This window comes from Anas acuta, chromosome 8 (genome assembly GCF_963932015.1).
Source record: "Anas acuta chromosome 8, bAnaAcu1.1, whole genome shotgun sequence".
NCBI classification, from domain to species: Eukaryota; Metazoa; Chordata; class Aves; order Anseriformes; family Anatidae; genus Anas; species Anas acuta.
This window is the reverse complement of record NC_088986.1, coordinates 18,583,990-18,609,486: the sequence shown is the minus strand read 5'-3', so window position 1 is coordinate 18,609,486 and position 25,497 is coordinate 18,583,990. Positions and strand designations below refer to the sequence as shown.

At 35.0% G+C, this 25,497-nt stretch overlaps 1 long non-coding RNA gene across 2 annotated transcripts; it reads left to right on the top strand.

The window, feature by feature from the left end:
• The first annotated feature begins 1,806 nt into the window (after positions 1–1,806).
• On the top strand, positions 1,807–25,003 carry LOC137860446 (uncharacterized). 2 transcript variants are annotated; one of them, XR_011098916.1, is made up of 4 exons: positions 1,807–4,310; positions 20,577–21,061; positions 21,861–21,959; positions 22,294–25,003. It is a non-coding gene; the product is annotated as an uncharacterized lncRNA (long non-coding RNA). The 2 variants fall into 2 exon arrangements; XR_011098917.1 differs by lacking the exon at positions 20,577–21,061.
• The last annotated feature ends 494 nt before the right edge of the window (positions 25,004–25,497 follow it).

Genomic DNA, 25,497 nt, shown 5'->3' with positions numbered 1-25,497 from the left:
TTTGAAAATTTGCAGTAAGTTTGGACCCCAGCTTTATTAATGTGCAGTCTTAAGATTGTTTATTGTCACAAAATTAAATAATGCGAGATGTTCAAATTATGACATTCTAAGATATGTTGCACAAAAAGAAATTAACTGCTATAACAAATGTTAAAGTAACACAGTTATGTGAAAAGAGGTAGACCCAACTAGTAGATAACACAGAAGCAAGATTTATTTTTCATCCTTATGACTACCTTATGACTATATTTACAATATACACATCAGTGTAATAGCTATATGCCAATAATTTAATAAGCTGTCTTTGAAAAAAAATATGTTAAAAAACAATATGCCTTTTAGATCACCCAATTAACATATATATATATATATATATATATATACACACATATGGACGAATTCATATTTCTTCTGCATAAAATATTAATTTATCCTATGTAGTGAATATCCACATGCATATATGTATATGTACCCCCCCCCAAAAAAATAAAAATAAAAATAAAAATAAAAATAAAAATAAAAATAAAAATAAAAATAAAAAGATCACATATATGCATTCAGATACCAAGATAGTGAAATCCTAGAGGACATGTTTTTTTCCATTTTCTTCACATTATATCAAAATTATTCACTTGCAAAATTATTTCTATAGTGAAGATGCTGATGCATCATAAAATTAATTTTCTCTTCTATAGAAGGCTGTTTATGATTTTTGTTATAATATTCTGATCAAATCCCAAATCTGTTATGGCACAAAGAATCTCAAGGCCCATTAGAAAAGATAGCAACTGCCAGAAATAATCTATAGTGTGTGCAAGTACTCCTTTCTTTTTAGGGCAGAATATTATTATGGAAATTACAGTAAGGCTGATAGTTCCAGAAAACATCAGCCATGCTGAATAGATCTGTGGTGGCTTTGCACTATAACCACAGTAATTTGTTGTATCAACAGAGGTTTACTAGAGGTTTCTGAGTCTAGCAGATATCTGATAGCAGTCAGCACTCTGAGGTTTCCTGTTGCCAGCTCAGCTGAGTGCATACTCCCAGTAGATTTATGCACACACATAGTATATACACATATGTGACCAGACACACAGATCCACTCAGGCAGTAAAATACATCCACCTAAACACACAGAACTCAGAGGAACATGAACAGAACCAATGGCCTGATTACAGTATGATCAGAGTTAAAAAACACTATGGAAAACATTATATTTGCATGTGTGTATGACTGTTATCCAAAATCCCCCATCTTCCCTGGACCTACAGCCTCTGATGTTCATGGTCTTGCTCCATCTGCTAGTTTTCAGACTTTGCTTGCTGGCTAGTCCAGCCTGAGATTTGCCAGCGTGCACCTATACTGACTCAACATGTTCAAAGTGCACCCATACTGATGGAAGAGAGGGAATTTCCTGAGAATACAGGATAGACTGCAGTAGCCAAAAAGTAGGACTTAGACAAGAGTAATAACCACAGTGTTCACACTCAGCTGGCCCCTTCTTTCCCTTTATCCACCAAGCCACCTTTCCTCACCTTTTGTCCCACCCCTGAATGTCCCCCACATTGCCACAATCCCACAGTAAATTTTTCATGCTCCCCAAATGTTCTCCTGAATCTCACAATGAGTCTAGTACCCTGCAGGCCACACCCCATTTCAGATTGCAGGCACCTGGAAAGAGAATTTGTCTCCTGCCTCCTCTTGGAGGAGTATTTCTAGGATGGGCTCATCCTGCCCTCTCCTGGGGTTGACTTAGTTATAGGGGTTTCATTTCCCTGACTTAGTTGGGAATGTAAGGGAAAAGTTGGAAATGTAAGGGAAATGTAAGTCTCATCATACCTCTACTAGTCCCTGTTTACCTGATCCTTGTGTTTTTCTTTGTGTGTGCGTTGTTGTTGTCATTTGTTTTTGGTTTGCTTCTTTACAGATATTAGTCTTCAGCTGGGTACCTTAACTTGTGTCACTTCACTTAAGTGATGCTGATCTGTCTCTTTCGTCTTGAGAGCCTTTCAGTGCAATTTTCCCATCTTCAGTTACCAAAAAGCAGTTGTTACCTTCAAATACCATGTAAGGTAGTCTGCCATGTCTCTTAGATGCGGGGAGAATTACAGTTCAGGTCAGAAGAATATTTGAAGACAATTCAAGTACTTCAAATGAGAGAATAAAATGATGTTTTGGTACTGAAGATGAAACACTGAAGATGAAGCATTAGAAAATATGTTATATTGTCATTATACAATATGAGACTAATATCTGACATCTATAAAGAAATATAGAAACTTTGAAATCAATAGATACTGAGGGAAGATAATGGTGTATTTAAAAGTTTTTTGTTTGTTTGTTTGTTTGTTTGTTTTTCCCGAAATCTACAATGATGAAAAAATACAATAACCCCCTTCACAATAAATAAATAAATAAATAAATAAATATATATATAGCACTCAGTGATTTTCTTTATTTAATAGTCAAATTTCAGACTCTGTAATTTATTTTTTTTTGTGTGTAATAGAAATGTTTAACTTAGAGAAGAACATTTATAAAACTCCAAAGAACTATTTTTGTCTTCTTAGAATGCTATTAGCTTTTCATGATAAATTAACACAAGATATTATTTTTTAGATGGATCTGTAATTAGACTTCATTAATGGCAATGTTATCTCTTAAAAGTCATTGTCATTAGTTATGAAGGAAATATTTCCTACTTTTTGTATTAAATATTCAAATTAACTATTTAAAAATGAATACTACTTTAAAATAATATAGCTTGAAGATGCATGGTATTTTCAAGGACAAAATAAGAACTGGGAATGCACTTGCATTAACAAATGACCTGATTGTTTGACTTTAGCAATAATCTCTTCATCTCATTCACTCTCAAGTAAACAAGTAATTCATTGAGATGAATTCCTAGGTGTGCCTCAATTCTGTGATGTCTAACAAGGATAGAACCTATAATATAGCCTTTATAAAGAAGGTTTGACCGGGTTTCTCACTTTGAATTTTCTAGTAACCTGTTAAAAGATATTTACAATTTTAAATTACATAAATCATTCAAAATCTAACTGCAACTCTAGTTACAGAAAGTTAGGCATGCATGTACAGACAGACACCAATTCTCTAAGACTTGTTTCCATTATGAAAACAAGCTTAAAATTAAATTCATATAATTTGTAACAAATTTTGTAACAACCCTTATGACAATGCTGCTAGCCCATCCAGAGCAACAATATTCCATCTTTGTTGCCAGATGGATGTTTTTTCCTTCTGCTCTGAGAAACAGGAAAAACCTGTGCATGACCATTCCCCTTTCACCCACTAAGTGATGATGCTAAAGATCAAAGATCAGCAAGAACAATTTTTTTTTTTTTTTTAATAAGAGAAAAGGGAAGGGAAGGGAAAGGAAGGGAAGGGAAGGGAAGATGTATATATATATAGTTTCCTGACAGTAATTCCCATGGAGATTTGAGTACAATAGAATATATGCTTCCATTAAAAAAGCTTCTCCCCTTCCCTCCCCTCCCCTTCCCTCTCCTCCCCTCTCCTCTCCTCTCCTCTGTGTAAAATGTACAAGATTTTGCATAATCTATCAAAATATGCTGGGCAAAATGTTATTTTTATTAAAGGGAATAAAGGAAGAGAGCCAAAGGATTTAATATCATAGAATATAAAATACTCATGCATGTAAAACTTGTGAATATTGTTAACCTATTTAAAATTCTAGTTAGTACAGAAATATAGTCCTCAAGTTCTGACAAAAAAAGAAAGCCATTCAAACGTCAATTGGCAGAGAATTTTTTTTTAAATGTTACAGATGTTGGATTTACAATTTCTTGTGATTTTTACTTGAGCTGTTCTTAAGGTTTTCAGCTTGTTGCTTTTGTTTCATCTCATTGAATAACTTTTCTGGCCAATCATTTATTTTGATGAGCTCAAGTGATTTTCATCTTCTTATTGTGTTTCTTTTGCCTTCTTTTTATGTTGCTTTATTTAATACTGAACCTAAATATGCTGGTATTCAGTACCAGAACTTCAGAAGGGCTTATTTATTGTTTGATTGTTTTGATGTTTCAATAGGATAACTAAAATCCAGGAAATCCAACCAGACGTAGGCAGGACTAGCCTATTCTTCCATCAAAGTCATATTTATTTATTTGTTTATTTGTTTGTTTATTTTCCTCAATGAAATTATTTTGGAGAAGCTGAATTCTTTTGTAGTCCCAGTTCACCTAGACTTTTGGGAAAAGGTGCTGGACCTATGACAGTGGAAGAATGGAAGAATGGACAATGGAAGAATGACTGAAGATAAAAAGGTTAGTTCCTAGAGATCATCAACTAGGAAATAATTGTCCTTCAGTGTTCCACAGGCCACAGAAATCCTTTACAGAATATCCAATTCATTTTATTTCTTCCACCAGCAGTTTATAATTCTCCTTTCATGTACCAATTTATCAAAGAATTGGTCCAATTTATGTAGAAGTAACGTTTGTGCATGTGAATCTGGGAGGATTAACCTGTTTTTCTGTTTTGTTTGTGGTGTTTTTTGTTTGTTTGTTTGTTTTTGAGGGTGTGTTTGTATCTAGAAAGTGTCTACAATAGAGCTAGATACTCATGATTTGCTGCAGTTGTATTGCATAGGGGAGAATTTTTATTAGTATCAGAATTATCATGGACTAATAGTGCTATCCATTAGTTTTTATAATGAAAACTGTCAACTTTTTGTTTATTTACTTGGTGATTTGTACACATGGCATTTCATTTTCAAATGCAGCATTTATTCAAATAGCTTTTTAAAAATTAGCATGTTATGATTTGTTTCCAAAGTGGGCCTCAAGTTGTGCTGGTGAAAGTTTAGATTGGATATTAGAAAGAATTAATTTACAGAAGAGGTTGTTTGGCACTGGAACAGGCTGTCCAGGGAGGTAGTGGAATTTCCATCTCTGGAGATATTTAAGAGATGAGTAGATGTGGCATTTAGGAACATGCTTTAGTGGTGGACTTGTAGTGTTAGGTGAGTGGCTAGTCTTGATCTTGAAGGTCTTTTCAAACCTAAAAGATTCTATGATTCAATTTCATATTCATGAAATACTTCTTGCATACTTCACTTTTTTTTTTTTTTTTCTTCACAGTGAAACAAATATTACATGTCGAAGATGACAGGTTTTTTAACTTCAATGCACTCTTTTTTCATATGGATACTGGAAAACAATAGGGTAGCATCAGAATACTATTCTGTTTCTTAACAAAATCACTTAGTTGTTTGTTTTGTTTTGTTTTGTTTTTTAATGATGGGTTTGAGTTTTTCTCATTTTAGAATAAATCCTTATTTTCTAGGAGATAAATAAATAAAGGATTACAAAAAGAAAAAAAGAAAAAAAAAAGATTTTTTTTTTCTCATGAAGAATAATGTTAGAAAAAAGGCAGATGTACATTATTTTAGTTAAGACATTATAATATCAGAAGACAATAAATGTTTCTGGAAGCTTAAGGTGGAGTTTAGAAATCTACTTTGGGCTTTAATCTTTCATTTGAATTAGAGTATTATTCATTACAAGGTGTTTGTATCTTACTTCCATTTTTATATTTCAAAGAGTAAAAATTAGTACCTAGGAAATAAGTTTCAACATGTACACTGCTGGGATAAAAGGTTCAGAAAGGCAATCAAACCTGAATTAATACCTTATTGTAAAAATGTCTTCAACATAAGGATGCTAACCATCAAGCTTCAAAACTGTAGAGGTGTAGACTTCACTTCCAAAAGAGTCCTAGAAGATATCAAACATCACTGTACCATCACAGCAAACTAAAACTGGGCATCCTCAGAGAAACCTGGCAATATTTTTTTTTGCTGTGGAATGTAGGATTGATTCACCGCTCATTCCTTAGCTGCTACTGGAGATACACAAAACATGCAGTAGTTAAAGCCTTACACATTAAAGGCACAGAGGCATTCTTTCAGAACGTCTCAGCAAGAAAGTTGTTTCCTAGCAATACTCTTTTTTTTTGACTAGGCTGATCAAGGCTTATTAAAAGGAGATAAAGCAATGAGAAACAGAGTGAATTAATTTCACAGAAAGGAGCAGAAGTGTTTTCACTCTAGGCTGGGAAAGCACTGCTATTTTGCAGCAGTGTTCATGATGTTTTGCTCAATACCTTTTACATGGTCAGATCACAGCCAGTGGCTGTGCGTGGGCAACCACAAATACCTTAGCCTCCCTCCCATGCAGGAACCATCAAAGACTGCATACATTCATTGTTCTGCTGAGGTCTTCCTGTTTGTATTGTCCTGAAAAAGTAAATGGGCTTGCAAAACTATAAGCTTGCTTCTCCCTCTAAATCTTCTGTAGTTGCCAGTATACATTGTCTCACTACTTCTTCAAAGGCAGGGCAAAACTAAGCTCTTCACGGTAGTCCATGGTGAAAATGCAATAGGGAAACAGCATATAATGGAAAACATTTTTCTTCATGAGTGCAGACAGTCATAGTATCATGTTCCACAAAGGTCATGCCATCTACGTCCCTGGAGGTATTCAAGACCGAGCAATTTGGTCTGACCCCAGAGCCGACCTGCTCTGGACAGTAATTTGGATGACAAAGTTCCTTAGGTCTCTTTCAATCCAAATTATCCTATGACTGTATGTTTTTGTTTGCTTGTTGTTGTTGTTTTAATTATTATTATTTGTTGTTGTTTTTTTTTGAAGTTGCAGTTACTGTTTGTTTTGTTTACCACATTACATAGGGCTGCTTTGTGGGTGATTTCTGTTTCTTCAATATATAATCATGGTAATATATGCCAATCTGTTTAAGAATATAAGGATTTCTGGTTATAGATGCTTCTGAGAAGTGTTGTAGAGGTTCTGTAAAATTGCAACAGTTTGTACAAAGTTTTTCCATATTCAAATCTTTTTGTGTAATTTTAAATTGAAAAATCAATTGACAATTTCATCTTTGTAGAGAAGAATAGAAGAATTTAATGGATTAGCTTTATTTTTTTTGTTGTTGTTTTTTTCTGTTCAGCCAGATGTTAGATAAAAACATTCAGTAAATCCCTTGCAGTCTTTCCCTCAATGTATTTCCATATAATCTTCAGATTAAAAAAAGAATTTTGTCTGTTCAGACTGCTGAAAAGCTGAAAAATCCATGCAAGTGGATTTCTAGATAATTGTGTATAAATGTTACTGTTATCCGAAGGAAGGCCAGAATGTTCACCAAACTATATAATCTGAATTAATAATAATAAAATTATTTCAGAATAAATCTTAATAAAGTTCTTTCTGAATAAAATTCTTTCAGAATAATCTTTATTCTGAAAGAAAGATCTTTGTAAATTTGGACCATGGACAGGGCTTTGAACATTTAACCCCAATATTCGTAACTTGCAGCTCACTGCAGTATTAGTACAGTGCTCTTAGCAAAATGAGATTCTGCCACCTTTTCCAACATAATCGATGCAATCACAATTCTGAATGAGTTGGCAAAACCTGGCCTCAGGAAAATTAAGTGTTAGACAATGTATTCATGAAGACATTAAGAAAACAGAGGGTATCTTACAAAACGCCTTGAGTGAGCAATCTTTTTTCTGTGTAGCTTCAAAGGAACTGTAAAAGTAATAGCTATCAGATTTTCTCCAGCCCCCTCAGGAGTACAGAGTTTCAACAATAAAGATAATGCAGTCTCCAGCTATATTACCCAGCTACTTGCTGAAGCAGCATTTATCCAAACGGAGCCATAACTCACACCTGTTCCCTTCTCTCCTCCATCTTTAAGGTATACATTCCCTGCTGCAAATCAGCTCCCTCCATAGATTTTCCTGCTCTTGAGACACACTGTTTTCCTTTCAGCACAGAAGGTGATGCTACACAGTGAGGAGTTGTGCCTTTTGTGATACTCAGATGCCGTTGCTCTGGGAGAAGCATATACTAGAAAAAGTGCTGTTTTAATCAGCATGGCTTCTTTCCCCTCAGAGTGAGGTAGTTTCGTGAACAGTTGTAAACAGTCTTCCAACTAGCTGCATTTAAGTTTTAAACTCTTTACTGATTTATTTAGTACTACTCCAAGGTGGAGAAGTGTTCATTCTGTGGGTGTCACTGTAGGACTTGATCTGCCTGTAAAGAGCAGAGAAGATTACTTTATGTTGGCATTAAAGACTTTCTGGATTAGTCCAAATGGAAAAGCTAAAAGTTGCCAAATTATTTTCCATGGAAGCCTAGGTATGGAAGCTTAAAGTCTTATTACTGTTAACTTTTCCTTTTGTGTCAGTCTCATTTATGGCTTCTTATATTTGAGACATTTCAAAGTTGTTTTTTTTTTTTTTTTTTTGTTTGTTTGTTGTTTTTTTTTGTTTGTTTGTTTTTTGAATGATTGAGTTGATTGAGTCTGACATACAAAGATTTAAAAGGCCAACAAAATCTTGTCATGGGAAAGCGTGAATGAATAGAGTTGTGTTGTCCAATGTACGTTGAAATCTTCACAATGCATTTGCTTTAAAAAATCATTCTAGATGGCTTTGTTGTTAAAAACAAAGTGTTTTCTTGTTCTGAGTGACAGTGACCCATTTGAAATTTATTAGGTCCAAATGCTCAGAAAGAAAACTCTGTTTAAATTGATGCCTGAGAGAGAAATAACTTCTGAAAACCCTACACTTTGATTAAAATTGGAATATTTCCAGACATTAAGTGTTGAAAGTGATAATGCAATAAATAAAAAAAATATTATAAAAATTTTAATTGATTATAAAAATAAATCAATTACAATAAAATAAAACAGCATACAGTTAAATATTTCTCTTGTATTGATGATCTTCTGTTACAGGAGGAAGGTAGATCCTTTGCTGTTTCTTCTCCAGCCATAAGAAAGTGAAGAAATTGAAGACAAGACTATAAACATTGATATTATATAACACTTAATCAAGAGTTTTCAGAAATACTAAGACATTAAAATGTTAGCACACACTGTAAAATATATGTAGGACACATTCTTTTATGCCTTGTTTCATTGTTATAATAAAAAGAAAAAAAATAATTTAGATAAAACAATTTTATTAAATTTCTTTTATTCATAATTTGAAGCCCCCATGAATTCTAATGTTAGTAAGTCTATAAACTTATTTCCAATCTAGAATTAAATAATCATATACTTAATGTGACTAATATTCATTATGATCATATGAAGTATTTTAATAAGAGAAAAGTTTTATTTGACTGAGAAGTGCTGTACTATAAAACCCATTTATCATGCAAACACTTTACTGGCACTTTTGAGAAATTCCATGTTTGCTGAATGGAAAACAAACAAACAAACATAACTGGGAAAATAAAGAGACTTTAGTATTTCTCTTTCTTTCTTCAGAGGACCAAAGTGAAATAAACACTCTATTATATTAATCTCTTTTAAAAGGTGGTCTATTAGTAAATATGAAATTAATGTATATTCTGCATACATTGTATCACCTGAAATATATACTTATATATACTTATACCTGAAATTTATTTATTTATTTATTTATTTATTTATTTTGTTTTCTCTAGAGACTGTAATTCATCATGAAAGTAAATAGGATGGGTCTAACTGTTGACATTTTTGTCATGATCTTATTTTCAATCTGAGTAATACACTATACAAATACTTCATGCATCATCTTCTAGTAGCACATATTATATATTTAGAGGAGAGGGGAAGAGAGGAGAGGAGGGGAGGGGAGAAGAGGGGAAGGGAGTGGAGTGGAGAAGAGAGGAGGGTATTAACAAAAGACTCCTCAAAACACTGGAGGTATACAGATTTGATGGATGGACTGCTTGTTGAATAAGTAATCGTCTGAGTGGTCTCACTCAGAGAGTTGCAGTCAACAACTCTCTGTCCAGGAAGAGACTTGTAATGAGTGCTGTTCCTCAGGGGTCAGTATAGGCAGGGACTAACAGCTTTAAACTGAAAAAAAGATGGATTTAGAATGCATATAAGGAAATAATTATTCTCTCAGAGGGTGAGTGAAGGGAGAAGAGAGAGGGAATCATTTTATGATTCTATGTTTTTGTGAAATGTCCAACATGTTTTCAGATGAGTTCTGTCTATTACCTAGGATTTAAATATATATGCTAAAACGGCCACTATCATGCTTTCTTAAAACACTGGAAGTTTATGTATGGGTATGCAGAAGAGGGGGAAAAAAAGATAAAAGAAAGTGTGTGATCTTATCTTTATCTTATTTTTAGGAACTATGCTTGTTCTGGTTTCACTGGGCATCTTGCTTGCTTCCTCTGATAGATTCTTCTGCTTCCACCAGATATTTTATCTATTTTTTCTATATCACTTATTCTTATATTGCAGATTTTGCTACTTACATGTATACCCTCTTTGTGGAACCTGCATCCTGCTTGTGGAAATGCACCACAATTTAATTTGCACCTTTGTGGTTACATACTATATACTATATACTACATACTATATAATATATAGTATATACACTTATGTATGTTACACAGATTTTTTCTGTTTATGCTATTACTGGTATTACTGGTGTCATAACATTCCTGCACACTGTACAAGTAATGCTATTTTACTGTGCTTAACTAAGTAAAATGCAAGCAAATATTCTCTGTATCTTGTGTAGACTGCTTTGATTTGTGGGTGCCTGTGATTTGGCTACATGGGTTTCCTCATACTTTTCTAAGGCATACGGGGTGGAGGGGGGAGGGGGAGAGGTAGTTGTGAGCTTTCTAAACAAACAAGAAAACAAGAAAGCCATAATCAGTTTTATTCTCTTAAAAGTGAGAAGCAATATGTCCCATAGAGAGACACAACAGTGAGATTGCAAGGTGTATTTTTTTTTAGGCAGACTGCAAATATCCCCAATTTGCAACCCTTAACATCATTTTAGTTCTTTGCAGCAGTGCTTTTAGAGTTCATAATAGCACAAACCTTTTCAAGACTAATTGAAAGGGCATATTAATTCTTCTAATGTGACACAAAAGATAGTCACACTTAACCCTAATTATATGATTACCTCAACAGTAAATATAAATTTGCCACCTGGAGATTCAAATACGAGGCATGTGCCTGGGATTCACTTACTAATGGAAGCAAAATAACTATAAATAGTCCCTTGATAACGAATACTTTGCTTTCTTCTGTTAAATTCTTTACCCTACAAATAAATGTTGAGCTAGCTAATTAGTTAATTAAGACTTAGTTAGGTTGGCTATAGATAAGAATAAATTGTTGTAGTTAAGAAAATAAATTCTGAGATGTGGATTATTAAATGCATATATATACTGCCATGCTCAGTTTTCAACTCATATATTTACCTACCTAGAATACAAAATGTAGGAAATGTGTCCTATCAATTTCTACAAGAGTAGCTGCTTTCTAACCTTATACTAGGAAATATTTGTGTTCAAGATGATAAATGCTTGCAGAGATAGGATCAACCTGAACACTCATAAACTGTATCACACACAAAACAGAATGTATAGGTTATATTCACAGTAATAAAATAGTATATTTTATTTGTATTAATTACTTGTAAGAAAAATGAAAAACACGTTTCAGTACCTAGAGGAGGTTTTCTGACCTTTTGAGACACACTTGAGGTGTAGTCCTTCAACTTCATATATAGAAGTTGATAGAATTTGCTGATAAAAACAAGAAGTTTAGGTGTTTCTGCTATTGCAGTTAGTATACATAGAGTAAGAAATCCAGACTTTTCTGTATCTTTTCTTACTGACAGCTTATTGGAGAGAAAAATGATAATATTTAACTACCCATTGTGGTTTAACAAACAGGGCAAAGATACAGTGGTTCATAGAAGTGACAAATAGAAATTTTAGTTTTTATCACTCCATGGTAGAATCAATACATTATACACTAGCTGTCATTACTTTTACACAAAAGGTTTATTATTACATTTTCCCTTTAAACACAATAAACAATTATAAATCAAATTACAGAAGTTAGAAAAGCAAATTAATAATTTCCAAGCTTTCATCTCGTGAATTATGACAGTTCATTCTGTCATGCAGTGATTCACTTAGCAACAAATGCCAAGAAAATCTGCATCTTAATCCACAATCCCAAAAAAGAGGACAACTTGTTTTTTTTTTTTTTTCTAAATGATCAAGATTATAATATACATTTCATTGGTTTTGCTCCCTGTGTGTAGCTGAAGCAAAAATAAGACCAATAAATTTTCAGTTTTTTTTAAATGTATTTCTTTTTTTACTGTAGATCACTAATAGTCATCCAGAAACAACTCATTTAAAGATGCAAACTGTAAACCACAGTTTTTTCTTTGTTTAAGTGAAGAAACAGACAACATTTTAATACAGTATACGTGTCAGGTGCTCACAGCTTCTTTGGCAAGTTTTGTAGTGTTTTCTGGATTACTACCAACAAAAGAGAAATGTACTGTTGGTATTTTCAGACTGTCTCTCTCTCCCTCCTCCTTTCCCCTCTCTTTCTCCTTCACCCTTCCCCTGTCTTTCCCTCTCTCCCCCTCCCCTCCCTCTCCACCCTACATCCACCCCCCTTTCCCTCTCCCCTCCCTCCCTTCCTCTCTCTCCCCACTCCACCTTCTCCCCCTCCCCTCTCCCTCCTGCTTTCTCCCTTTCACCTCTTTCCCTTCCCTTCCCTTCCCTTCCCTTCCCTTCCCTTCCCTTCCCTTCCCTTCCCTTCCCTTCCCTTCCCTTCCCTTCCCTTCCCTTCCCTTCCCTTCCCTTCCCTTCCCTTCCCTTCCCTTCCCTCGTTAATGTAATCTCAAAAATTCAATGTAGGCGTGCTTTGCTAGTATATTGTTAATAGCTTTGAAGACCTTGTCTGTGAATAGACATCATGTTAGGACCTCTGGTGCTTTTCCTCAGGTGGGCAATCGAGCTCCATAACAACTGCTCTCTCACTTCCCCTCCTCAAAGAGAAAGGGGAAGAAAATATGATGCAAAGTTCTCAAGGTTTGAGATAAGGAAGCAGAGATTAGTTAACAGTTATTGTGACAGGCAAAACAGATTCTGAGTAGGGAGATAGTAAAATGTATTGCCTATTACTAACAAGCTAGAGAAGTGAGGAACAAAGAAACCAAAAACACCTTCCCCCCATCCGCGCTTTTCCACTTCTTCCCCCCGAGAGGTGCACAGAGGAACGAGGGAATGGAGGCTGCAGTCAGTCCCTAGTACTTTGTCTCCACTGCTCCTTCTCGATCACTCTCTGCCCCTGCTCCACATGGGGTCCCTCCCAAAGGATACCATCCTTCCCGAACTGATCCTGGGGGGCTGCCCACAGACAGCAGCTCTTCAAGAACCGCTCCCACATGGCTCCCATGGGGTCCATCTGTCAGGAGCAAACTGCTCCAGCACAGGTCATCCACGAGTGGGCAACAGCTCCCCCCAGGCCTCCTGCTCCTGCATGGGCTCCTCTCCATGGGCTGCAGCTCCAGCCTGGGGTCTGCTTCTGCAGGTGCTCTCCATGGGCCGCAGCCTCCTTCAGTGCAGGTCCACCTGCTCCACCGGGGGCTCCTCCACAGGCTGCAGCATGGAGATCTGCTCCTCAGTGGGACTCATGGGCCGCAGAGGGACAGCCTGCTCCACCAGTGGCCTCTCCACAGGTACCTGGAGCTCTGGTGCCTGGAACACTCCTCCCCTTCCTTCTTCACTGACCTTGGCATCTGCAAGGCTGTTTCTCACAACTCTCTGTCCCAGCTGCTGTCAAGCAGCATTTTTTTTTACCTTGGCTTGTCTCTGGCCAGCGGCAAGGCCCTTATCTAACATGGGGCAGGTTCTGGATTCTTCTCTCAGAAGCCACGTCTATGTTCCCCCACTACCAAAACCTTGCCATGTAAACCCACTACATGGCCACAGACCACCTGCTAACATATGTGTTTTATGGAGTCATTGTGTCCTATGTACCATCTTTAGTACATAGGTACAATTTTGAAAAAGCATCTGAAGAAAAATTTGAACTACTGGAAGATTTTTCATGATCCATATGACCCAATTTATGACAATTCATCTTTATACTCACGTATATCACTGCTATGTTTTGGCAGCAACTGTTTGATACAGAGTCTGGAAAATCAATGCCTTTTTGGAGTGACTAATGAAAGCTAGATGGGACACTCTTAAGACACTCCAAAGATAACCTGAGACCATTTTCAAAGTGGCATAGTGATAAATATATGAAGTTAATTACATCTCTCGGCTTTGTTGATTGGGGTCTAGAGATAAATCTACCAGTGCCATCTGGTAGATTTTTATTACATATGATAATATCTTTGCTGAAAAAAATAATAAAAACTAATTATGGAGTACATTCTGTAATATTAAAAGTTAAATTGCAGAAAGCACAAGAAATTAAAAAGTGTAATGAATGTAGCACATTGTGCAGTTAAAGATAAAATTAAATGCAAATCAGTTGTTAAAATGACTAAGTAATTGATCACATATTTAAATTTTTGGATATAAGTTATTGCAAAAAAAAACATTTTATCAACAATATAATTATCTATGGCTTGGACAAGTAGGAAAAACAATCAAAGTTTAATAATTTGAATTGCAAATGTACATTGAATAGAATACATAGAATAAATAACAGAATTATTCAGACTCTAAGGTGGTTTGTAAAATACTTTTTTAACAGTTACTTTCAAGGACTTTCATTTAGGTTTCCAAAAATGAAAATGAAATTTAGATTTCCATTTAGGTGCTCAGTCAAAGGGCAGGGCAGGGCAGAGCAGGGAATTGCTTTCAGTCATTGAGTAACTGTTGTAATTGCTAATGACGGTCACATCTGGAGCAGACAGGATATAAAGATACTGCTTGTCCCTGTCCCTATGTCTTTCCACCACTGAGGTTGAGCATGTGTGCCTGACAAGAATGCATGAACATGAACATACGTCATGCTTGATATCAGTTTGATTGCTCAATTTAATGATCTTGAAGGTCTTTTGTGACATAGGTGATTTGATGATTCTGTGATTCTATGCACAACTTTTAATTCTCTTTTAAAGCACACAGTGGACAGACATGGCCAGCCACAGACAGAACAATCACTCAGAGTCTTTAAAGGCACCATATAGACAGCCAGCACTCACATTAACATGAATACCACAAGTAAACTTACCCTCTTCTCCCTCTTAGACTTAGAAAATACATATTGCTTTAATAAAATCTTGAGTAATTGATTTCTTAAAGTTTTATCATCAGCTGGGGATTTGGCCCACTCAATGTTCATGCATTATAAGGGACACTGTATGCACAAAGAAACAAACAAAAGATCCAAGCTGAAATAAAATTAATACATCCTATAAGAAATCAGGTAACTAAGACATCAGAAACTATTTTGTTGTGTACTGTTTATTAGTGTATTGTTTATTAGCATACAAGAAGTTGTTCACATAAGCTATTTGACTTTCTAATGAAGACTAATTCTATATACCTAGAATGCTTTATTTAAAACCTGTTCTCCAATGTCTTCATAAGATGCACCATCATGTTGTTTTAAAAGGGTCTCAAATTATGTAATACATTTTTCTGAAGCAATATGAATGCCATGTGGCAATGTTTTCCTTAATCTAAAAATGTTTTAAAATAGTATTACTTTACAATGATTTTTTATTTATTTTTTAATATATTTTTAATTGAATTTTGGGAAGAAGAAGATTTAATGAACAGAAGGCTAAAAATTCTGGTTTTGTTATTATTATTATTTGCTTTAGACAGGCTGAAAAAGTGACTGAATTGAACACCAATAAGTGACTGAATTGAACACCAATAAAAGTAAACCTGTAATTAAAGTCAGCATTTGCACTGAGGTAATAGCTACATTCTAAAAATCATACTTGTGAGTCAGTTCAAAATACTCTAGTAAAATATAAAATTAATTAAACAAAAAATAGTAGGCTCTGGAAAAACAAACAAACAAAATTCAACAATAACAAATCTAAGAATAGAATTTATAATGGAATGAATATTTATAGGTTACCAGTAGAGACATTATACCAGAGAAGGCATATTATCTGGTTAAGTTTTAGAAAGACTTGTCCATGCTTATACATTTCACATTTTTACTTTATCTTTCACTGATATATATGTTATAGGATAGTATTCAAGACAACATATTAGTCTAGGCAAATATGTGGTATAACTCTGCTTGTTTAAGAAAAACAAAACAAAACAAAAAACAGAACATAGAAACTGAAAATATAATCTAACTGTATATAATCATCAGTAATACTTTCATAGTAGTAAAACCCAGCCTTAGAAGTTAATCATTAAATAGAGAGTTGTGTATTCATCCTTTTATGATGAGAAAAGCTCTCTTATTTTGTGAAATAGGAAGGATTAACAGCAAATGTAAATTGTTCCTATGAGGAAACCACAATGACAAGGAGCTGAAAATATCTTCTCATTTATTTTTATTTTTATTTTTCACTTTGCTAGCACATTCTAAATTATTAAAAAAAAAAAAAAAGTTAGCATAGTGTATTGTTCCTTACTGTTCTATATTTGTTTTGAATTATTTGCTTTGAATTAATTATTTGAATTATTTTCATTCATATTTTCCAATTCAGTGATAATAATAGTAATAAAATTTTGACATACACTAACTCTTTCAAAAGTTTTCTGAACCTCACGTGAGCATCTATATATTACCATATATATATTTAAGCATACAGAAGTATAACTTTTTTTTTTTTTCACAAATTTTACTGCAGTAAAATAATCAGATTACTAGAAATTAAAATCAAATTTAGCTTCTCTTTGCTGATGCTTTGGCTGCCTTGCTTGAACTGAGGAAGATGCATTTTCTCCACTTCCTCAGAAATACACATACCCTAGACATTTTGGCTAAATTGAGAAATCCATCTTGTAAGTGTCATCAAGACAGTTACTGAAGGTCCCTGGATATTTTCTGAACTGCAAATAGACCAAATTTCATAGCTGCAAATAGACCAAATTTCAAAACCAGAAAGGTTTTGATTTATAACTGTATTACATACAGGGAAGGCATAGGAAGTACACAGATTAGCAACTCAAGTACAGCTGAATTCTGTTTCAAGTTTGATCTTTATGATGTTGATGGTACCATTTCTAAAGGGAGATGTTCTTGCACGTGTCAGAGAGCAATTTGATCAAACATGATTTTATGTCTGCATTGACACTGTCAGGTGATTAAATTTGCATTAGTTTGAACAAGAGTTATTCCAAAATAATCAAACAAAGCTTCAGTGATGTTGAAAAGATTAATTCATGCTCTAAAACCAGACAAACTCACCAAGATACTTTAGATTTTCTTTTGAAGTCCCAGCCTTTGGAAAACCCATATGCAGCTGTACTGAAATCAGTGGAATGGCATCATTAAATCTAACCTGTACCCTCCCAACTTCAGTGATAAATTCATATACAAAATGTGGCTATTGTAAATAATTTCTGAGAAACCTGCTTTGGGACCCTTTCCGATTTTCTAGTTTCAGGCCTGTCCATAGTCCATATATGTCTGGTCATCTCTGGAAATTATAGACGGCTATAAACCTGGGAAAAAATCTTGAAAACCTGCCTAGTTTTGTAGCTTCTCTAGGTAAGAGATAATTCATTATAATAATACACACAGCTGTCTGCAGGCCATGCAAACCCTCATGGAAGAAGGCTGCAGGGAAAGATAACATTTCACTAGCTGTCTTTAAATCATATTTTCAGAGCAGTAGCATAGCTTGAATTTACAGCATCAAATAACTTTTATCCATAAAGATTCCAATGTGCTACATAAAGAAATGACTTCACCTCTATGATAGAACACAAAATCTTTTTAATGGTATGCCTCAACACCAAACAGGCAGAAAGTGGAGAAAATGAACACACTTCATTCAAAGGATGCAGGACATTCTAAGAAACTGAAATGGAATGTGGCTGAAATCTAAGCTGACCCTCTTCCTCCTGAGAAAATGATCACTGGGTCTTTAATTATGGAAGATAGTCAAACTCAAAATAAGACCCTTTTGTATCAGTAGTCATGTTTGTTCAGATGCAACTGAGAAAGGGTTAAGCAATACTTGATATTATCTTCATAACTTCAGTGTATGAGTTCTTTTCAAAATTGCATTTAAAGTATGTGAACTTTGTGTGGTTTATTCCTATCTTCTCCATAAATTTAAGCATTGAAATCCTACAGTAGCATGACTTTTGGAGGTCAGGACATGATGGCCAGATGCTTGGCTAAACAAGGACTTTTTAGCTCCAATAATTTATTAAGAAAGCTGGTAGAATCATAGAATCATTAAGGTTGGAAAAGACCTCCAAGATCACATGGTCCAACCATCGCCCTGCTACCAATGTCACTCACTAAACCATGTTTCTAAGCACCACATCCAACCTTTCTTTGAACATCCCAGCGATGGTGACACCACCACTTCCCTGGGCAAAATGTTCCAATGCCTGACTACTCTTTCTGAGAAGAAGTGTCTCTTAATTTCTAACCTAAACCTCCCCTGGTGCAACTTGAGGCCATTGCCTCTAATCCTATCACTAGTTACCTGTGAGAAGAGGCCAACCCCCAACTCCCCACACACTCCTTTCAGGGAGTTGTAGAGAGCAATAAGGTGTAGTAATTACTAACATTTATTGTAGCTATTAATAACATCATCAGTATATATACATTGCTTGGAGGAATACTCCTTACTGCAAGTACTTTTGAAGCTCTAAACCATTTCAGGGTTTCTCTACCATGTGAATAGAAGAGTCTTCAGTGAGGGGATTTACCTGCAGTGAAGAAAATTCTCAAAATCATCCTTTCATACTTATTCCCCATTTTTAATCCTGCAAAGATTTTTGGGGAATGGGGAATGCTGGAAGAAATATTAACTGAAATACTATAGTGAATTGCATATGCCATCTACTGCAGAAAATTAGTTAATACTTAATAAACTACCACACAGAACACAAGGGAAATTAATCCTATTAAGTGTGAACAGTTAAAAAGGGTATGGGATACCAGTGTGGTTAAGCAGGAATAGTTTGAAAAGGTTGTTAAAATTATAATCCTCTGGAAAAGAGAAGAATGGGAATAACTGTTGAACAAAATAAACTACTATAGGTTAAGAAAAATAATTAAAGGGGCAAAAATATACATAGAATGCTAAAATGGTTATGGATTGTTAGCTGACACAGGAAAGGGATTTGCATGTATCTGCAGTGGGTACAAAATAACCAGAGAAAGCATGGTGGAAATTGGGTGCAAGGTACAGTATGCCTGGCTTTTTTACAGTATGCCTATCTTAATCACTGTTGAATAAAGAAGCCCAAATCAGAATCCAAGGTACAAAGAAAGAGGAAGACTGGGGAGGCAAAACAAAGCTGACATAGATTTAAATTTATTATTATTATTATTATTATTATTATTATTATTATTATTATTATTATTATTATTATTATTATTATTATTATTTTATTCCAGAATACTTTAAAGGATATAACTGCTTCTGTTCACTGACATTCACTTTAAAGGTTTGGTATACTGAGGCATTGGGTTTATCCAGTGTGGTGGTTTTACTCAGCTGGGCAGATAAACTCCACTATAGCTACTCTCTGACTCCCCTTCCTCAAAGGGAACAGGAGAGAAAATATCATGAAAAGGGCTCAAGGTTGAGATAACAACAGGGAGATCACTCAACAGTTATTGTCACAGGCAAAACAGACTCAGAATAGGGAGATTAATGTAATTTATTGCCTATTACTAACAAGCTAGAGAAGTGAGAAACCAAAAGCAAACTAAAAACATCTTTCCCCCATCCACCCTCTTCTACATCCTCCCCCCAGGCAAGCATAGGGGAATGAGGGCTGTGGTCAATTCATGATGCTTCATCTCCACTGCTCCTTCATGGTCACTTTCTGCCCATGCTCCACGTGGGGCCCCTCCCATGGGATGTCATCCTTCCTGAACTGAGCCTGCAGGGCTTCCCACAGGCAGCAGCTCCTCAAGAATTGCTCTAACATGAGTCCTTACCATGGGGTCCATCCATCAGGAGATAACTGCTCCAACACAGGCCCCCCACATGGGTGGCAGCTTCCCCCACATCCTCTGCTCCTGTCCATGCCCTGCAGCTGTGGTCCTGCAGGGGCTCTCCACAGGCTGCAGCCTCCTTCAGGCCACATCCACCTGCTCCTCCATGGGCTGCAGCATGGAGATCTGCTCCACCCATGGGCTGCAGGGTAACAGCCTGCTCCACCAGGGGCCTCTCCACAGGCTTCAGGGGAACTTCTCCTGCATGCCTGGAGCATCTCCTGCCATCCTTCTGCACTGACCTTGGCGTCTGCAGGGCTGGTTCTCAATGCTTGTTCTCCCAGCTGCTGATGCCCAGCAGTTTTGCCCCCCTGCCTCCTCCACACACACCCTTTTATTAACTCTGCTCTCCCAGAGGCCCAACCAGCATCTCTCACTGGCTTGGCTGTGGCCAGTGGTGGGTCTCTTTTGGAGACATCTGAAGCTGGCTCTGGTCTGACAAGGGGCATCCAGCAACCCCCTTTCTAATTCACTTATTTCACTATTTCACAATAGAAAGGAGTTCAAAGAACCCCCCCCTTTTTTTTTTTTTTTTTGGCTAGGACAATGTTTAGGGAGAAAATGATGTTCTGCATGCTAAAGTCTGAAGAACTACACAGATTCATGGAGAAGCATCAAAGCATCAGAGAAACATCATTTTCACATATGCATGAGTCTATGATATAATCACTCAATGTTTGGAAGCCTTAGTCTGCTTACCTCTTTATTTTTGAAACACAAATCTTACCCTGGATTAGTGGATGATATTTTTGTTGTGGCTAACTGAAAATCATTATGGACAATTAAAATTTTATTTGAAGATCTTGAGGCCTGAGTCTGCATTTCCTGGTCCCCTTTTGTTATCCTGAAAGAATATTCCATGCCATGGATGTATGAGGAAACACAAGTTTTCACACTCAGAAAGGGGAGCTGAGGTAAAGAAGGAGGAAGGGGAGGACATTCAGAATGATGGCATTTGTCTTTGCAAGAAACCACTAGGCATGATGAGCCCTGCATTTCTGAAAGTGACTGAACACCTGCCTGCAAGGTGGGAAGTAGCAAATGAATTTCTTGTTTTGTTTTGCTTGTGCATGCAGCTTTTGCTTTACCTAGTAAAGTGTTTTTATCTTAACCCATGAGTTTTTGTGCTTTTACCTTTCTGATTCTCTTCCCTACCCCAAATGGGGACAGTGAGGAAAAGGATCTATGATAGTTAGCTGCTTCCTGGGTTTAAACCACAACACTTTCACAGCAGCAGATGTTAACCACTAATAAAGATAAATTATTTCTCCTCTTAAGGTGACATGTCAGAGTTCACAAAATTACTCAAAATGCATAATGTAAACTGTTTAGACTACTGTATAATTTTAGTTTCACACTTTCATTGAAAATCTAATTCTGTATTTTTTATGGGTACTGAATCTGTCAAAAATGTCATTTCAGGTGGTACAAAATTATGTGCTAATTCAGATCAAATTCACCAAATTATTTTAATAATAAAAAAAAAAGTTTTTTTTTTTTTTTATTTTGACATTGATATAATGTCCCAGTAGAATTTCTACAAACTCAGTAGATCTAAAATAGATTTTCAAACCTGAAAGAATTCAATTCTCGTTCGGTATGAACCGGAAGGGAAGGGAAGGGAAGGGAAGGGAAGGGAAGGGAAGGGAAGGGAAGGGAAGGGAAGGGAAGGGAAGGGAAGGGAAGGGAAGGGAAGGGAAGGGAAGGGAAGGGAAGGGAAGGGAAGGGAAGGGAAGGGAAGGGAAGGGAAGGGAAGGGAAGGAATTTTCAACATCTTTATAACAGAAGTTCATTATTATTCTAAATACATCCTATGAATTGCATAGCTATTTTTTAGGCCCTTTGTGGATTTAAGGACTAAATTGCTACTATTGAAAAGCACAACAGAAAATCTCTGAGATGGGATTCATAATTAAGTCTGAACAGTAAGTTAACTTTTCAATAAAATTTAATTTATTTGCCTATCAATTTTCTATTCCAGTTGTTTAACTCAAGAGGCTTCAAAGCTAGACACTGAATGATATGTCTGTATTGTGATCAAAGGTACACCTACAACTTTTTTTACACATATATATTTGCACCATTCTTCTGTTCACTAAGTGAAGTGCTAATATCATGTGTCATCCAGTATGGAGATTCTTCTAAGTCCTCCTTTTGCTGTTAATGTATTTATTTATTTATTCATTCATTCATTCATCCATCCTGTGTTTTAACAACTTTTTGCTGTCTTTCAATCAGTTTTTGTTTCCTTTCCACCAGAAGTGTTTAACATCAGTGCAAGAAAGAATATCTATCACAAATAGCTGAAGTCATGCAATGGCAGAAGGAAGGACCAGCTCGTCTCTTTGGATCCTTTCCTAATCTTACATTTTTATTATCTTGTGCAATATTGTGGTGAGTTAGGGACCTTAGCTTTATGAAGATGTAACTGACTTTATTTTTTTTTGCTCATTACCAACTTGTATTGACTTATTTTTGGACTCTATTTTTTTACCTTTCTGTTTCTCAAGATTCTCCAAAGTAAGCACATTTTCACCGATTATATTGCCCATCTCTTCAAGAGATCTATTTCACTTCTAAAGAAACATCATTTCCTTTAAACGTCTGTCCCTAATTTGGTAGAACACTTTCCAGCTGTTATTTTGTTTATTTTACAGCTCAGTGATTTAACTTAATTTGACTTGCTATTCAGGTTGTTCCAATGAACAAACTACTACTGTTGAGTTTGTGCTATTTTTCTTTAATATTTTCTTTTATTTCATCTTGTTTTGAATGATGAAGGTTTCAATGACACTCCATTATCTCATCACTTTTGAAATTAATTATTGCAGCATGAAAAGAAAACAGAAAAACAGAAATGTCCAGAGCTTTACCACAGATGCTGAAATTCAGCAACATTTAAGGTCTCTTTTACTCATTACTACTACAGATTATGTATGTAATTTGGAGCAGGAAGGGGGAGCTGGAAAAAAAATTCCAGTTTATGTCATTCTTCCTCATTCTGGGTATAGTTCACTGAATTTAGCAGCCTGTCTGTTACTTCGCAGGTCCGCAGATAAAATGCTTCTCTCAGTAAATTATATCCTCTCTCAAAGTGACAACAACAAAAATATATTTTTAATGCTGATATTTGATGTTGATTTTTGAATCTTAATTTGAAAATTTTCTGCTGTTGTAAATCTTCTACATGAGTTACAAAGCAAAAGTATTACTTACTGCTGAAGTAAGGAACACCTAGTAAAACATCTTTAAATGTGAAATCTATCTCCTATTTACTTTTTTTTTTTCTTTTTTCTCATGACACGTTCCAGAATTCTGTATGCAACTAAAAAATAAAAAAATATAAAAAAAAATCCACTGCTTGTTGCGTACTATAAAAGTGTCATATTTTGCTTCATTTTTGTATAAAAATGAAATTTACTGTTTTAATTTGGCAAAATGCAGCATATGTTGAGTATGATTAAGGAGATACATGGTGAGGTAAAAACTCATAAGTGAGATAATACTTAATAGTCAGAAAAATATAAAGTGTGGTATAACTGCAGTCCTATCAATTTAATTAACAGATTAAATCTTTAAATGATGCAGATTCACCCAAATTATATTTGATGAATGTCAACATTAGAAAGCTACCTTTCTTATTGCTGTATATTGGAACACCTTCCTGACATGAACACTAACAATTGGTAATGGGTATTAAATCTTCTCCCACTTAAGGAATTTTAGAGAAACCTTAAGTAGTGCAGGATTAAATGAACTACACATTTCCTTTTATTTCTTCACTCATGCTACTTCTATTCTGTGGTTAACTTTTAACTAATTATTTCCAATTCCAATACTATCACAAGTGTCCTGTTCAAGAATGCAGGATTTATTTCAGGACAAGAAGTGTGAATGTTCCTTGAAATATCCATTAATGTGTGGTTATTAGAAATTCATTTATAGAAATTTCCTGGAGTTACTATTTCTCATGAGCAAACAAAACACAATTTTAAGTATGGGTATATTTGTCACTTAAAACAAAACAAAACAAAAAACCTTTTTTTGCTTTCCTTCAAAGTCTGAGTATTATTCTAGAAAGTATGCTCATAGGCACTGAAATATTTATGAAAATGTCTATGAAAAGGAATTCTTTGCTATGTGCAGCATAAAGACTATAAAGGTAAAATATAGTAACATATTAATTAGTTCTAGGAGTTTATTTTGAAGTTTTCTTGTATTTCTGATTCCATAGTCACACTTTCAAACATATTATTTCTGTTTCTATTCACATTGGATTATAAAAATATAGCAAGTTCTTAAATGGATTTTTCAACAAAAAGCCCACAGGCTAGATAACTCTAATTTTCTGATAATATACACTTGACATTGTAATTAGAAAAATGTGTCCTTTCTGTGAAGTACCGCTGCAATATCTGAGTTTCTTTTCCTCCTGGAATCAACCTGCATTTTAAGATAAAATGAAAGTATGAAAGCTCCACAAGAACTTTGTATTGCTTATTGTTCCGTTGGATATTGACTGGAAGAGATGCACTACCTGGAAGATAGCCACATTTTTGATAGTCACAAAGTTGCATTTATTGGATCTTCAAAATACTGGGTTCAAACTTTAAATGTTTTTGTATATACCTGCTGTACCAGTCTTTATTCTTTCCTGAAGCCCCAAAATGCTGAGGAATATAACCAAAGAACTGCATTTTCCTCCATTATCAGGGAAATGTGTTATTTATATGAAAAGGTAATATTCAACTGAATGTACAGTTAATGCAGTAGCTAAACTTTGTAATCCTCTTTGTTAATCCTCTATTTTGAATTCCCTTCCTGACAAATAACTCATGTTCTGTGCTTAATTTTTATGAATCTATTAAATACATTTTTTTGTTAGCTGAATATCTTATACGTACATGTCACAAAAATATTAAAACAGAGCAAAATCCAAAATGACTCATGTCTAAAAAATGTTTCACCATAATTGAAGCAATTCACAAATTACTTTACGAATAATTCCAAATAAAATTATTGTGAATTTTCATAGATATTTACAAGGTTATTTCGCTGTCCCTTTGAAGATATTGATACTTAAAGAACAAAAACTGCAAGATTATTCTACAATGTTGTTTTTTTTCAAGATGTTTTCTTATGTAGAAAAAGAAAGAAAAAAAAAAGAAAAAGAAGGTATATGATTAGCTGAAAGGAATCATTTGAAAGGAAAACAAGGTTGAGTAGATGTTAAAGAAAGGCAGAATTCCAGTGACCAATCTGAAAAATATGCAGGAAAATTAGTTATGAAGCAGAGACAGTAAAAAGGAAAGCTTTCCTTAGATTGCAGAAAATATCAAGAAATTAACAAGGTGTGACATGTGGTATCAATTTATTTTTTTTTTTTGGCACACCTCGACACCTCGGATTTCATAGAGTCTTAGCTTTTCTGGAGACACCCTACAGTAAACAGTGAAACTGTTG